The sequence below is a fragment of the Papaver somniferum genome, chromosome 3 (genome assembly GCF_003573695.1).
Source record: "Papaver somniferum cultivar HN1 chromosome 3, ASM357369v1, whole genome shotgun sequence".
Lineage (NCBI taxonomy): Eukaryota > Viridiplantae > Streptophyta > Magnoliopsida > Ranunculales > Papaveraceae > Papaver > Papaver somniferum.
Window position 1 is genome coordinate 13,408,778 of NC_039360.1, and position 17,999 is coordinate 13,426,776.

The following is a 17,999-nucleotide window of genomic DNA, read 5'->3' on the forward strand; positions in this document are numbered from 1 at the left end:
ATGTTCGTTTGAGCGAACTTCCAATTGTTTGGAAAGAGTTCGAACCTAATATGAGCAACTGAGCAAATTAGGTTAAAATCATTAAAACATGCGGGACCAGCTGTTTGCAAGCCTCAGGGTCACCCTTGGTCGGTCAAGGGGATGTGCCCGTTCACCATAGTGTCCAAGCTTCAGTCTTGAGAATTTTGATATTTTCTGATGCACGTTTGAGCAACATTTGGAGAAAATATGCAAAATCCATGGTTTTGCTGAAACCGGCAAAAATACATGAGATGATGAAAATAATAAATAAACAAGGAATCACAAGTTGTGGTACCGGCCACGGCTAGGGCATGGCTGGCCGGCTGATACACGGTCCCACATGCTTTTCCCAGTTTTATGTGATTTTATGTATTTTTCTCTGATTTAAGGGAAATTCCATGAAACTGGAAAGTTTGGCGAAATTAGGGAACTTCCATGAGATGAGAGACATAAATTAAAATATAAAATGGGAGTGTGGGACCGGCAATGACCGTGGCATGGACGGCCGACCAATGGGCGCGGGCACCAAGGCACTCTTCCCAATTTTATGTAATTTTTATGATTTTAGATAATTTTTCATAAAATCAAAGGGATTTGTTGAAAACCAAGATATTTTGTTGAAATCAGGGAGTTTTCATGAAATCAGGAAACCAGACACCAAATAATAATAAAATAATGGGCATGTGGGCCGGCTAGGGCATGGTCGGCTGGCTAGAGCCCGGTCCCACAAGTTTTCCTAATTTTTTTAATATTTTCCATGATTTTAGAGAAAATACATGAAATTAGGTAATTTTAGGGAAAATTCATAAAATCAAGGAATTTTCATAATTTGAGAAGGAATAATAAAATAATGGGACGTGAGGTGTGGGACCGGCCATGGCCAAGGCATGACCGTCCGGCCGGCGGTCCCACGACACCTTTCCCTAATTTTATTATTTTTTGATAAAATCATGTGATTTAGATAAAAATACATGAAATTAGGTAATTTTCAGGATTTTAGGGAAAATTCATAAAATCAAGGAATTTTCATAACTTGAGAGAAATAATAAAATAATGGAGACGTGAGGTGTGGGACCGGCCACGACCAAGACATGCCCGGCTGGTGCTCGGTCCCACGAGACCTTTCCATAATTTTATTATTTTTTGATAAAATCATGTGATTTAGATAATTTCTTTGAAATAAAGGAAATTTGCTCGAACGAGAGGATTTTCATGAGATCGTGAAAATAGTAAAAATATGGTAAAGTATAAAATTGGGCGCGAGACTAGTCACGGCATGACTGGCCGGCTAGTGAGCCTAGTCCTCTGGCGCTTTTGTTTAATATTTTATTATTATTATTTTCCCTTCCTATTTTGCATAGGTTCCTTGTTCGTTCGTATTTTTAAAATGCTCGTTCGTGCATTCAGAATGCTGGTCTGTGTATTATCTGCTAATTACACTTGCACCATCTTGTCAGGGCTTATTCGATGCTCAGATGCCTGTTTCGCTGAATATTTATTACTAACCTGTGGAATTCTGCTGGGAAGAACCACAGATTGAAGTAACGAAATACAACGAGGAATCATAGAATATTGCTGAATATTCAGGCGATTAATTGACGACTCGTAGAATATTGATGGATATTCAGACGATGGCTCGTAGAATATTGCTGGATATTCAGACGATTTAAGATAATTAATTGCTGGCTTTATACTAGAAGGGATTCCTGTCTAGGAGCATTAATTATCTGAGGGTTGAGCAATATGAACTTGCTGGAACGTCATATTCCTCTTGCATAGTCGGGGAAAATATGGTTACATCCCGAAGACGTTGTCGCTCTATACTAGCAGACATGTTGGCTAGGAGCCGCCCAATCTTTCGATTCTATACAGTATGAGATGTGTCGTGGCCTCAGCTGAGAGACTGCACATGTTCATCTTCTATGAGAGACTTTCTCCATCAGAGGTGGCATGAGCTTTCATGCACAGAGACATGAGTCTCGATACTCATCCGATTGCCGGATCCGGAGTAATTACTGAAATTGCTCAGTATTCATGAGATGTGCCGCAGCCTCAGCTGAGAGACTACACATCTACATGTACTCTGAGACGACCTTCTCAGTCAGAGATTTTATGGAATGAGCTTTCATGCTTAGAGACATGAGTCTCAATACTCATCTGATTGCCGGATCCGGAGTAATTACTGAAATTGCTCAGTATTCATGAGATGTGCCGTGGTCTCAGCTGAGAGACTACACATCCACATCTTCTCCGAGAGAACTTTCTCAATCAGAGGTTTTATGGCATGAGCGTTCATTCTTTATTGAGAAACATGAGCCTCAATACTCATCCGATTATCGGATCCAGAGTAATTACTGAAATTGCTCAGTATTCATGAGATGTGTCGTGGTCTCAGCTGAGAGACTACACATCCACATCTTCTCTGAGAGAATTTTCTCAATCAGAGGTTTATGGCATGAGATTTCATGCTTAGAGGCATGAGTCTCAATACTCATCCGATTGTCGGATCCGGAGTAATTACTAAAATTGCTCAGTATTCATGAGATGTGCCATGGTCTCAGCTGGGAGACTACACATCCACATCTTCTCTGAGAGAACTTTCTCAATCAGAGGTTTTATGACATGAGCTTTCATGCTTTATTGAGAGACATGAGCCTCAATACTCATCCGATTGCCGGATCCAGAGTAATTACTGAAATTGCTCAGTATTCATGAGATATGTCGTGGTCTCAGCTGAGAGACTACACATCCGCATCTTCTCTGAGAGAACTTTCTCAATCACAGGTTTTATGGCATGAGATTTCATGCTTTACTGAGAGACATGAGCCTCAATACTCATCCGATTGCCGGATCCGGAGTATACTTTTATAATTTTACCCTTTGTCGAAAATCCACCATCTAACAAAGGTACGAGCAAATAAAGGACAAACCGAAAGGATCTTACAAATCTTACAAAGAGACTTGCAAAACCTATAAGAGTTAAGCACGAGGGTTCCGTACACCATTTTTGATAATCAATATCAAAACTGAAACTACAAAGTAATTTTGTTTTGATATGTTACCAAGGAAACAATTGCCCGAAGCAATTTTCCCTAATAGTTTAGCAAACCAAAAATCGATTAAGCACCTTAGTTCCTTTGCTAAACCGATTGTACAAATACAATCTCTTGTTCGATAAGACCAAAATAAAGATCATAATTAACTCTATTTTTCTCATCAGGCTCTAGTTATTCTCATCAATAACTTAGACCTTTCACTTTTAAACAAGACAAGTACTAGGTTAGTTAACTATCATTTCTTGTTAAGACATTCGATTAGACTTGAATAACCAAAACCTCCACTTTGATAAGTCTAACTAAGATCAGAATTAACTTCGTTCTCTTATCCGCAATCGAATTGGACTAAACAATTCATCCCGAAAACCTTTTATTTTGTTAAGCCATAAACAATTCTTTCAAACCAAATAAATCAACTTGCATAATTATTTACTTCAACCTGAACCAATTGAAACAACATAGACATTAAAGTACTGCAATTGCACCGTAATTTCGTAAGCCTAAACAATTGATACCAAACAATAAAGCAAGATAACAATAGTTTTTCTTAACCGAAAATAATTGAATCACACACACATCCATACACAAATAATGGAATAAAACATCTATTGTACCGAAATTTTGGTAAGCAAAAGCAATAAATATATGCAATAAAATCAGACTTTTCTTAAACAGGAAAACGATTAACTAACAAAGTCGTTACCTCAAATTCCACATCCTCTTAACTCCAGAAAGATATATCATTAAGCGCAAGTTCACATTAGAACTCCCCCCGTTATGTCGTCATCCTCTCACAAAACAAAAGAACAACAACGAAGAGCAACGTTTACCAGAGAAAAGTTGAAAACCGGTTTTAACTATTGCAACGCAAAAGTTGAAAACCGGTTTTAACTATTGCAACGCAAAAGTTGAAACCCTGAAACACATATGCTTTTATGCTAAACCAAATGATTCAACATATTGTGACTTTTTCACATATTGTTTCAATCAGAACCTCATGATCCTTTGGTAAAGCCTACCAACATGGGCTAAAAATCAATCCCGCTAAATCAAAAAGTACCCAAACTATAAGGGTTCACACATATGAGATCGAATATTAAAGTCATGAAAACCGAAATCAAACATCCCATAAACATACATACCAATATGATAAAGCATTCAAGCACAGGCTATGTAATCAAAAACTATCACAAGAAAAATTATAAAATAATAATTTTATTCATAAACAATACGATAGTTTTATTCAAAATAGACCTTATACAATTTATTGAAAGAAATCAAAAACTGATGTCTATTTTTCTTGATTAATCCTTCATATGAATGCTAGAGGAAGGTAGATTATTTCAGTCTTCAACTTGTGAAATTCTTCAAGTAGATAACCTTGTTGTTTGACCAGAATTTCTTGCAATTGAAAATTTTTCGTGAAGGATTCTACAAGAACATGTAATTCGGTCTTTGATTGAACACAGAAGTGTGTCAATGCTTCAATACACTGATCTTTCTTCAACATATTCTCTCTTTCCTTCTTGCTAAGCCAATCTCTCTTTTTGATTTTGCTCTTTGATTTCTCTATATCAAGAGAAGATGCAGACTTATTCTTAAAGTGATCTTTCTGATCTAGCATCTTATCAAGAGATGACATTGGATCCAGACTCATAGTTCGGACAAGGAATGACCAAAGAAGGAGACTGATCTTTTTATAATTTTCATACTTCTGAAAATATAATATTCCTATAAATACGAATATCTTAAGTATTTTCAAATACTAGATTTTGTTTCCATAATCTTCACATAAGTACCTTGATTTTTCTTCTTCCTCACTCAAAATTTGGCATACATGGTGAGGAAAGAATTCGAATACCGATCAGGTGGTATTAGTATGATATTTTCTCTCATTATGGAAATTTGAACAACCAGAGTGTCCTTGATCTAGTATCGTATGAGAAACTCTCTTTTTGTTACCTCGAACTAACGAAGTATCTTGAGATTGACTAGGGTTGCATATGCAACTTTTAGCAATTCTGTTTTTGAGACAGTTTTTGCATCTTGTTTTATTTTTCCCTTTACCATTAGATGATTTAATAACATCAGAAGACATGTCCATTTTTAAAATGGGTAAATCACTAATGGAGGAGGAAGAAATAAGATTGACAACTAATGCAATATTAGTTGTTTCCTCTTCTTCAGAATCATATGAATCAGAGATCTCATCTAGAGTTACAGCCAGAGCCTTGCCTCTAGTGTATTTCTTAAGATTGGGACAGTCTTTAGCAATATGACCAAACCCTTTACACTTGAAGCATTGAGGCTGATATTGGACGAGAAGAATGACGAGTATCCTTTATGAATCTCTTATTTCTTTTCTTTAAGAGATCTCAAAACTGTCTAGTAATCAATGATAATGATTGTTCAATTTCATCATCAGAATTTTCAGCAATCAGTTCATCTGAATCATCCATCTGTCTATTCCTCTCCATTGGAGTTTTCAGAACTTTTGTAGCTTTAAAAGCGATTGCTTTTGTTTGAATAGACTGTGATTCATGATCAAAGATCTTTAAATTTCCAACGAGTGTGCTTCGTGAGAGTGTTGAAAGATCATTTGCTTCTATGATTGCATGCTTCTTAGAATCGTATCTAGATGACAACGATCTGAGAATTTTGCACACTATATTCTTTTCAGAAATAGTCTTTCCAAGAGACAAAGAAGCATTAATTATCTCAGAGTGTTTAATATGAAACTCTTCAAAAGTGTCTTTGTCATCCATTTGAAGGTTTTCCCAATTGGATGTAAGAGTTTGAAGTCTAGCTTCTTTCTATGATGTGTTTCCTTCGAATACGATCTGAAGATTATCCCAAGCTTCTTTCGAAGTTTGACATGTTGATACACGATGTTGTATATCACGACTTACAACATGTATTATAGCATTCAAACCATTTGAATTCTGCTTTGCAAGAGCCTTTTCTTCGTTTGAAAAATCTACTAAGCGTTTAAACTGTCAGTTTCCGAATTTTCTATCTTTGGACGAATGTAACCATCGACGACTAATATCCATGTATTAAAGTCTCGTGATTGAAGAAAAGATCTCATAGCAGATTTCCACCATAGATAGTTTGTTCCGTCAAATCTTAGCGGTACGTTAATTGAAGGCGATTCATGAGAAATCGAGTTCATTCTTATAGGTTGGATCACACCAAACACAGATTGTTAGATCTTTTCGTGTTTTCCTGCTCTGATACCAATTGAAAAGAAGAGAGTACCCAAATACACCACAATATTTTATTTTGATCACAACCTATACAAGACCCACTGCGTATAAACCTATTGGAGATACAATCACTCAAGGAATATTTCAACACAGTATCCACTTGATATAGGGTTAGTCCGAACTGTCATAACTCGTGAATTAAATATCAAAGGCAGGTGGGGAAAACTAATACACTTTGTGTGATTGTCTATGGATATGGAATCGACACAATACAAAAACAAAGTGATCACTTGATAAAAGGTACGGAAATAACCGAAAACAATGGGATTAGTATCTAGTGCCCCTGTTAACTTACAAAGTGCAATTTACTTTAATTATAATAAAACAATTATAATGCAGAAATTAAAAGTAAATGGCACGGCAAGATTTTGTTAAGGAGGAAACCGCAAATGCAGAAAAACCTGAGACCTTGTCCAGAATTGAATACTCTCAGGATTAAGCCGTTATACAAAATCTAAACCAACTTCGTATAGATGAGACCAAGAAACTAAACCTATAGTTCACCTAGTTACGTCTGTATCCCTGCGCCTCCAACTTGTAATAAGTCACGCACTTGGAACAATTCCTTTGGTTCATATTCCAAACAGTAAAGGAACAACAAATCTGTTCGGTAACAAATATTTTCAACCAAGTGATATGATTTTGACAAAAGGCTATTCCGTTTATCCCAATAAACTCCTTTGTCAGGTCCTTAGATATATCCAATAACAACTACCAAAGTAATTGTATCTAAATTTTGCAATCAATACTTTTAATCACAAAGAATTGTATTGATGCCGATCTACACAACTAATCAATCAAATCTATCACAAAGATAAACCGATTATAGTTGGATCCTTTTCCAGCCGAAACAAGTATTGTGCATACCAAAGATTATGAACCCAAATCAGAAATCTTCTTTGTCTTCGAATCTTCTTAGATCTTCAATAAACACCTGCACACAATCAACTTGAATATCTTGTGACCAATCACACACCGAGCGGAGTCTGTTAATAATGGATTATCACAAGACGTCTTTAGATCGACAAACATTCTAAATATCCCCGTTGAAACTTCGATCTAGTTTGAGTGAATCTTATATCAGAAGAGAAGATTCTCAAGCATAAACAAACTAGGTGCAATCAAAGTTCAAGTCAAATATGTTTTCAATATGCACGACTTGAAATATACGTTAGGTAATGAAACAGTTCAAGTCAAATATTACTAACCTCAAGTGGAAGGATGATGTCGTCGTTGTATCTCCTTACTTCTTCACTTTCTTCAAGTCTTCACGTAATACTTGTAATGTCTCATATCCTAATACTTTCAAGCTAACCTATACGAAGTTGACTCTAGTAAATAATCAAGCGACTCTTTAAATGAGTTTTGGTTCACTAAAATATGACAACTAATCTTGACATATCAATGCTTGGTGGGTTCAACCGAGCTATGCTCTAATAAAAGCTTTACTAATTAAGCTATTTTAGAAGATGCAAAATGGAACTGATGAATGGGATAAATTTTTTTAAGTCAAGTTTCAAAATAAAAAAGGTGAATGGATATCTTATTATAAGACTAGGGCTTAACCCGCGCCGTAACGGCACGAGCATAATTTTTATTTAGTTATGCATTTTACGACATATGAATATTAAATATATATTCATTAATATCAAGTTTACCCTTCTTATTATTACAAAAGTAAATGAAAATCCGATAGATATTTTTATTCTCCACTCCACAAATTCTTTCTAGCATTTTCCGCCTTGACATTCTCCCATACTATCCCTCTCCTTTCTCGAGTTGTATCCTCAATCCAGTCATGAAGGAATTAATTTTTACATATTTCTTCCCCAGAAAAAACATTATTCGATATGTTTTTTTAGTTTACAAAGATATCTTTATCGATCCTTTGTAATGGTATTACCTTTCTGTATCTTCCTTATTTCAGTGAACAATGTTAAGATCTTCATTGACCATAGGAACCTACTATGGGACCGACCACATAGCACCAATGTTGTCCCTACTTGACCACCTTGGGATAAGAAGTGTGCGGTTTTAATCTAAAAGGCCTCGGTGCTACGTAAGGAGTGAAAAAGCGGGGTTCTAATAACACCACCCAATATTTCTCTTAGCAATCTGTATGGACTAACTCCGAAATACTTTGCTAGAGAATCAACTAGACAGTCAGACTCAATCTAGATAAAAGTATCTCAAGGAGTTATTATCTCTCTCTTGATTTGATTTTTACTCAAGCTAAAATAAATAGCGAGTCTTTATCAAATACAAGGAATAACTTGGACGGTACCAAAGACCAATGTCCAAGGATCAATCAATATCAATCAACAACCAAAGGTTGGATTTCCAATTGATGATCACGAACGCACAACCTGTATTATTTAAATTATATAAAATATAATGCGGAAAAGAAATAACACAGGCACCAGAAGTTTTGTTAACGAGGAAACCACAAATGCAGAAAAACCCCGGAACCTAGTCCAGATTGAATACACACTGTATTAAGCCGCTACAGACACTAGCCTATTCCAAGCTAACTTCGGACTGGACTATAGTTGAACCCCAATCAGTCTCCCACCGGTCCAAGGTACAATTGTACTCCTACGCCTCTGATCCCAGCAGAATACTCACTATACCATATCCTGCATTTTGCAACATATCAATTTCGGGGATGTGCAACGGATATTGACGATGCACAGTGCAACTTCAATATCCGTTGCACAAAATAAGTAATATTGGTAAAATTAAATGAAATTAATAGACCAACATCTGTGAAACGAGTAAAAACGTTGTACATCAATGGCATTCATTTAATATCAAATATTTCCCTGGGCTTTTAGTAGTCATGTCTTTTTAATCGCGGATATTCTTTTTTATTACTCCCTCCGTTCTTTTTTAATAGGCCAGTTTTGTTTTTAGCGAAATTTAAGGAAATTAAGAGAACTAATCATTGAAAGTGGTCCTCATGACACTTGTCAATAAAAGAAGTGAAGTGAAATGGTCCCCATGACACTTGTTAGCAAAAGAAGTAAAGTGAAGTGGTCCACATGACACTTGTCATCAAAAGAAGTTAAGAGAAAAGTGGTCCCAAAAAATTAAAATAACATTTGATTTTTCCAATTAGGAAACTGGCCTATTTTTTTGAAACTTTTATTTATAGAAACTGGCCTATTAAAAAAGAACCGAGGGAGTATTATTTTTCTTTTTTCGAAGATCTTAAATATGGTTCACCAAATATTCTTTCCCTCGGCCTCTCTTGTTTTCGTCAAATATTTTCGTTCTCATCTCAGAGAGTTTTTCTTCCGGAAAAAAAAAACGAATCAAACCCAATTTTTCTCTCAAAATCGAAACCCAGCGATCTTTTTAGCTTTTCTAACCAAATCAAAATCGTTCTTTCAGTAATCAAAACCCAGAAAACTCGATCTGTTCTCTAATATCTTAAAAAATTCCTAAACCTAGAAAATCAATTTTGTACCTAAAAACCAAAATCAATTCATCTAATAGCTGATGGCTTTGTTGATTATCATCAGGTATAAACTATTATCTACTACTAGTGTTGTTTAATTTTGAATTTGTTGGTTATCTTTTGATCTATTGTTTGACCTAACTCTGTGAAGTTGGAGTCTTACTGCATGTATTGGTGTTCATTTTTTACATTATGTAATTTTAAAGCATGGGGTGTATTTAGATTTCAGTTGAATGTATTTTTGTAGTTGTTTGGAGTTAGGGGTTTTACTTTGTATAGATTTTTTTTTTTGTATCATATAAAATTTTAAGGCCTGGCTGTGTTTTGCTTTCAATTTAATGGTTTGTTGAAGTAAAAGTGAATGAATTTGCTCTCAGTGTTAAGTTTTTTTTTTTTTTTTTTTTTTTTTTTTGTATTATATAAAATTTTAAGGCCTGGCTGTGTTTTGCTTTCAATTTAATGGTTCGTTGAAGTAAAAGTGAATGAATTTGCTCTCAATGTTAAGTTTTGAAGCAAACGGTCAGGTTCTAGTCTGACTAAGGTTGCTCCTACTTTGAATCAGTAGAAATTTTGTAGGATTTAGGTGTTGAATCAGTAGAAGTTGTCTGAGGGTCCATAGTTTTTAGCAGGGGCGGAAGCACAGGTTGACTAAACCTGGCTGTAGCCCCGCTTTTTCTTATAAAACCTCACCAGGTTATGAATTTGCCTTTGTCCAATTATTTTTTAACAGTTTAGTCATCATTTACATGTCTGTGGTTTATTTCTTGTTATCAGGTAAAAAAGAATAAGAATAGAGAAAAATAAGGCAGGGAGTCAGTGAGGGTACATATTATGCAGTAGTCGAGTTGCAGGGTAAATGTTTGTTGAAATGCTTCAAAGTAATTGTGTTATGTGTTTGCTATTTCACCTGTAAATTAAATGTAGGCATAATCCTTTGTATGTAGGAGTCTTAGGAATCATTGGATTTATTTTGAATTCAACTGGAAGTTTGATGAACTGCATCCAAGAAATAGACTTATCTTTTTTTTTTTGAGCAAGAAAAAAATGAAGCTCGGGAGAGTCGAACCTGAGCCTCCTCTGTCCAAGTCTGGGATTCCAACCATCTTTCCACATTCCAAGAAATAGACTTATCAATGTATAGAATGTATGTTTTCTTAGTTAGACATGATTTTCAGATAATGGGCAGCTAGACAACTTGAATCTTAATCCCCCGTAAATGCTTTGATTTGTTCAGTTCCTATGGCCATTCATATGAGTCACAATATTTGCTGAAATGGTAACAGCTACCGGGATGTTTCTTTAGAAGATGCTTAAGAATATGCTATCCCAAGGTAGCAACATCATGTGGATTTTGCAAGAATATGGGAGGCTTGTGTACCACCACTGAAGAGGGTCTGGTGGTGTCTCAACCAATAAGATTCAATGGCTCTTGCACACCACTACAGCAAGCCACTATCAAAAATACTCGTTGGGGAAATGGATAATCAGGTTAAAGGGTTTATGTGCAACGACTTTCGAGAACTTGCTTTTCTTAAATTTTTTGGTTTTCTCACATATATGGGGAGATAACGTTTATGCAGATTTCTTAGCTAAAGAATGGAGCTAATAGTTCAGCGCCTCCCTGATAGGATCCCCCAACTGCGATACATACTGCAATGTGGGGAGACACTTATCGCTTTCGTTAGCATTTCATGGTCGACAATGACACTTGCATTATTCGGAACGAAAATGTTATTCTTTTTAGGTATGACAAGAGGAAGGGTGATCTAATTTTAAAGCATGAGTAAGGAGTACCCATATATTTACAAAAAGTCTGGAAACAAATGATATCGTGCTGGATGGCAACTGGCCCTGTAGTTCGAAAGAAAGATGCTTCTTGCAACAGCTTGGTATGTGTCCTTCCCTTTGTACAGTTTTGATACTGTCTCATATTTTAGTGCTTCCAATAGTTTTGATCTGAATAGGATATCTTAAGACATGCTATTCACATCTGTTAGAACACTCCACTTCTTCTCAATGCAACGACAGTTTGGATTCATATCATAGACGACTCTTACAATCCTCAAGCTCGATGAATTAATGTTCACGTTTCTATCCCACAACCACTTGACGAAGTGGCTATAAAATAAGAGTTGTTCCACTTGTTTAGGAAGTGGTAGTCGTGTGAAGTGGGAATTCCCACTAAATCAATGTCTTTGTTGCCGAGAGTGAACTTGAATAATTGAATTTTATTTTCATATTTATACTAATAATTATATATGATTTGGTATGAACTCATTTCTTCGGTTTTGTGAAAGCTTTTCAGTCTTTAACACTGACGGTCTCTCTCGGTGATTGGTTAGAACACTCCACTTCTTCTTAATGCAACGACAGTTTGGATTCATATCATAGACGACTCTTACAATCCTACAAGCTCGATGAATTAATGTTCACGTTTCTATCCCACAACCACTTGACGAAGTGGCTATAAAATAAGAGTTGTTCCACTTGTTTAGGAAGTGGTAGTCGTGTGAAGTGGGAATTCCCACTAAATCAATGTCTTTGTTGCTGAGAGTGAACTTGAATAATTGAATTTTATTTTCATATTTATACTAATAATTATATATGATTTGGTATGAACTCATTTCTTCGATTTCGTGAAAGCTTTTCAGTCCTTAACACTGACGGTCTCTCTCGGTGATTGGTTTTATAGGGTCATTACTATTTTTGTTCAAACAACTACCTCCTCAAGTTTATCTGTTGCGACCATTATATACTTTGGTTTTTATTGATTTCATACCAACCAAAATATGTAGAACTGTATTTTTTGGTTTGATCTGACGATGATTTCTTAATTTGACTCTTTTACTCATGATTTATCTACTTGAGTACGAGTTTTTCCAAACTTCATTGGTTCCCTGTCTTAATAGCTGGTTGATTTTATTTCAAAAAGAAAGTAAAGGATCTATCTTGTGACAAAAGAAAGGAAATGAAGTTCTATTTTGGTTTACTGGACCACTTTCCAAATGGGTTTATGTAGCCACTTATACAGCATACTTTACATTATGGTCAGTATTTCATTTTTTGTGATAAAAATCTTAACATCTCTACTGTGTGTTTGGTGGCTTATTCATACAAATTCTAAAATTCTTCTTAAAATGGAATTGACAGTTTCAACTTCATAGTGATGTCGTTCTATTTCATTTGCTGCTATCTTTGATTTCCCACACAAGCTTTAGCAAAAATGAAGAAATGGGCAGTAAAACATTTCCTTGATTTACTCTTACCAACATGAATGTGGCTGCAATATTGTTTCTTTGAAAACTCTCTTGGCATCTTGGACTAACTTGCCTTAATGAAAACTCCAGTTTTGTAGTAAATGCGAGATTTTGCCATGTTTAAGAGAGACTTGCCTCAAGTATACCCAAAAATTCAACTTCTTTATTTTGATTTACATTTTGATTGCTTAACTATCGGCATATTATTTTCGTAACCCCTACTGGGCATGCGCTCATCCCGTTTTGTTTTGTTTTCCTCCCCCAACAGAGTACGAAAAGAAGTTCTTGCAGTAAACCTCCGGCAGAGCTTACAGCAAGCTTGGAAGCTTTAAAAGTTAGTATAATTTTTAAGCTTATGATATTGTATATCACGGGTACGTGGGTAGTTTAGTTTGCTTGCCTTGATCCCATGTCATTTTGTACATTTTGCTGTTATCATTGTGATCTTGTACATGATCTTTATATAGTTGGAACTAAAAGCTTGCCGACGTTTCACATATGATGGGTCTGGCCTTGGGTGTTTGCAACAGTGCTTTTGAATCCCCTTTGTTGTCAGACAGCTATGTATTTCGCGGACGTCTTATATATGTTATCATGCTCGGAGATTTCTTCCTGTACGTTAACTCTTAAATTATGACTTCAAAATTTTCTGTGTAGTTGCCTGATTTCCCCACTACTTTTAATATTAGGTAGGAGATGTCAACTAACCTTGCCTAAATGTACAACATACGTCTTACATTTTTTTTTGGATTTTGTCTAAACTTAACTTATAATTGGATGCTTGAAATGTTTAGGTATGTCCTATGCGTTGGATGTTAGCCACCATGCCAACGCTGAGTTAATGGGTACCAATGATTATGTCCAAGGGGTCTGTTAGGCAAGACTGACAGATCCTAGTAGTAGTCAGAAACTTATGTATGCAGGTGATGTCTACATCAATAGGGATTTGGTTCATAGCACACATTGGGTCAATGGTTAACCCTTACTTTTTAGTTTACTCGTTATCTTGGGGACAATTTGAAAAAAGAAGTAAACTACTGAAGTGTGATCTTGAGTAAGTTTGAACTTGTATTGTGTATCTTTAACTCGTATCAGTTTTGAGTATTTTATATATGCTGACCATATGTATTCTCCTATTTCCAGGTGCCACTGCAATAGAAGTTTGGGCTGGCTAAATCCTGCAACAGGTTGAATCCCAACAAGTTCAGAAAATGTTAAATCAGTCATAATTCAGCTCTGCAACTCCAAGATTATCTTCAAGTCCTACGATATATTAGTCGTCTCCTTTAATTGTACAAGTTCAATAAAGCATTTGCTATATTTCTGATCTCTTATAGAGAGTATAAGTTATGTGTATGTAATCTATGTTGGAAGAGAGAATATTATTGGTTTACCATATGTTCATATGAAAAATTGGGTATTCTAGTTGATCTACAATTGTATATGGAGGTGCAGAATACATATTCAGGTGCAGAAACCTGCCGGAATTATCGTCTGATTGGTTTTCCAACGTATATAAATGTTGCGCAAATTAGTGTAATACGTCGCCTGAATTAATGTAAACGTTGCACAAATTTGAGAATCCGTCGCTCAAACTGCAAAACAAAACGTTGCTACACCAGTTGACCAACTTTATATAGGTTGCATAAATTAATTTGCAACAGTTTTTGCGTTGCACAAATATTAGCTACGCCATATTACCAACGGAGGTATCGTTGGTTAAATTCATTGCAACGCATATATGCGTCCCAAATTGGCTGTTTTTGGCGTAGTGATTGAGCACTTGATTCCCTTAACTGATCTCACCCACAACCAAGAGTTGCTGCAACCCAAAATCGTATACTTGATAATAAACAAATCTGTCTCACATAGAAAAGTCTATCAAAGGATAAATCTCTCTCCCACAGATAAACCCTAGGTTTTGTGTCTTAAGATATGAAATCAAGGTGAACAGGAACCAATTGATAATCCGGTCTTATATTCCTGAAGAACAACCTAGATTAATCAATCACCTCTCTACAATCCTTCATGACTACACAGGCGGTTTGTCGAGGAATCACAAACATTGGGACGAAGATGTTTGTGACTGCTTTATCTTGCCTATCGGAGAACTCTCACGATCTCAAGCCAATCAAAGATCATACTCGTACGATAGAAGATGCAAGATCAGATCACACAACTACGATAAAAGTAGTATCGGTCTGGATTCACAATCCCAATGAAGTCTTTAAGTCGTTAACCTGGTTTAGAGAAGAAAACCAAAGGTTAAAGGAGAATCGACTCTAGCGAGCGCACTAGTATCACACAGACGTGTGGGGATTAGTTTTGCACAATGCTAGATGTCTCCTTTATATAGCCTTCAAATCAGGGTTTTTTCTTAGTTACAAAGAAATCCATATTCACCGTTAGATGAAAACCTGATTTAGTTTCAAGCTAATATTTCTCAACCGTTAGATCGAAAACTTAGCTTGTCACACACACTTGGGTAGACGTTTACTGGGTTTGTGAAAACCATGCCCAAACGTGTACGTGTATGTTGGTTCAACATAGTAACCCAAAAGGTTAACCATATGATCATTTCATATTAACCTTGTTCTTCTTCACCATAACTAGTTCAATTGACTCAAATGAACTAGTTAGAGAGTTGTTCAATTGCTATGAGATCTTATGTAACTACACAAGACACAATTGAAACAAAGATGATTCGATTCGATTGAATCGGCTTATGAACTTTATAGCCACGGTTTGCATAAAGCATTCCTTAGTAATTTAAGTTTCATGTTCAGAGCACATCTTTAGATCATAACCACTTAAGCTCACAAACAAGTTCGCGGACTTAAGATAACCGGTGGAGTTTTCCAAACTCAGCAGAAAATCTCGGCAAAGAGACTTTCGCCAGTACGCGGACTAGGTTCGCGGACTTACACGCAAACGAGTTTTTGGAAAATCCCAGTAGAAATTCTCTGTACAAGAACTTCCGTCAGTTCGCGGACTGAGTTCGTGGACTTGGCAAAGCCAATTCCTCCGGTTTCTCTCAATCAACAAAGTTCGAAAACTTCGGATTAAGGAATACATGGTTATGTAATCTAAACTCTCATTCAAATCATTGATACATTCTCAGAGGACGTTATATAGCCGTTATTCACAGACCGTTTCGCGTTAGAGCAATTATCAAAGTAATTGAAACTTTTCATGACTTTCGTCACTAGGTGAAGATAAATTTAATCAAAGCGAAACGCTTTACCAACACATAATTTCGAGATATAGATAGGCGAGATATACTCGGATCGAAATATCAAATGTGTATGATCCGGTCTATATATCATACGACTTTTGTCTCATAAGAAGTAGGAGATATAAGAGATAGACTTTTGAGTGATAGATAAATTCAAGTCTCCACATACCTTTTGTTGATAAAGTTCCACGGTTTCTTGAGTAGTCGTTGTATGATGAATCACCATGAAGTCCTTGAGCTCAACTACACTTTTCTATCCTAGTCCTTGACTTAGCTATGTAGGCTAGAAATCAAGACTCATAGTTTTGATCACTAACATTGACAAACATGCTTGAGATAGCAACGCATGCGAGGTCGACCGAGCTATGATCTAACAATCTCCACCTTTGTCAATTTTAGTGACAAAACTATTAATATATATGAAATACAAAAAAGATAAACTTTAGTGGCTCCTATTCCATAATCTAATCTTCAACGTTCCCTGAAATATTCGTCCTTCCAAGTACTCCAATGATCCCAAAGGTTGTAAGTTTAGCATCACCGTTGTTGAAGATCCGTAGCTATAACAATGAGAGAAATCGATATTCTCGATTTCAACTGTATCACGACTTTAACAATAATACTATGGTGATATGAATCACTCCCCCTTAGTCAATACTCCATCTCGATTGTGGAAACCACTCCCCCTTACACAATAATCCAAAAACCATATGTATTTGTAGTGTGAACTACAATATTTCTCCCCCTTTTTGTCAATAAAATTGGCAAAGGTACAAGAACGGGATCATAATGAAATTTCCACAAGAGACATTTCATAGACTAAAAGAAAAATACATACCAACTTAATTTAGATGCAATCATAAAGCCGAAGCTAGATGCATTCATCAAGGAGTTTTAAGATAAAAGATAACCCCTATAAAATTCCACAGCCGCATACCCCGCAAGATATTACCATTAAGCACAAGTTCAAAAGAACTCTCCCCCATTTGATGTCATTCCCGAAAGAACAACAAGAGAGACCTTAATTTCGAAAGAAAATAAGGATTTTTAAATTAGATACCAAAAAACCATAGAAATGATTTTCTATATCCAAAACTCAACCAAATTAATCACAAGAAAACCCATGATTAATTCAATTGGAATACGCAACTAAATCAAACCACAAAAGTGATCAATTTAATTGAAGGTGCTCAACATAAGTAAACTTACGGAGCTACGACTAAGGTAATCATACGGAGACGACTAACTTAATCGTTCACATACTCAACATAAGGAAAAACCTTACGGAATATACGACTACATCAACCAATAGAACATGATTAGTATAGCCGTTCATATACTCAACACAAGAACTTGTGGAATATATGAAAACTCAACTAGACTAATTGCAAGAGAACTTATAATTAATCTAATTGGAATACAAACAACCAAACTAATCACAAAAGTAATCAATTTGATTGTCAAAGGATTTGCTCGACAAAAGAAGACTTTCAGAGCAAATAACTAAATAACCAACCAAGATGATTAATTTAGTTCATAATGCTCAACATATAGCATCTTATGGAACAACCAACAAAGCCAATAAGAAAAATCGACTTAGTTGTATCGTGCTCAACATAAGACACACAATGGAGCCTTCACGGTAAAACATAACAAAATGGAAGATCAGTACCGTGGATAACATACAAGGATCTATTTTATTTT

General features: G+C 35.8%; 1 long non-coding RNA gene across 5 annotated transcripts; it reads left to right on the top strand.

The window, feature by feature from the left end:
* Positions 1 to 9,574: 9,574 nt before the first annotated feature.
* On the top strand, positions 9,575 to 12,844 carry LOC113355337. 5 transcript variants are annotated; one of them, XR_003362366.1, is made up of 3 exons: positions 9,575 to 9,867; positions 10,578 to 11,291; positions 11,384 to 12,844. It is a non-coding gene; the product is annotated as an uncharacterized LOC113355337 (long non-coding RNA). The 5 variants fall into 5 exon arrangements; XR_003362364.1 differs by having other exon boundaries at positions 10,578 to 10,947; positions 11,038 to 12,844; XR_003362363.1 differs by having other exon boundaries at positions 10,578 to 10,655; positions 10,748 to 12,844.
* Positions 12,845 to 17,999: the final 5,155 nt, after the last annotated feature.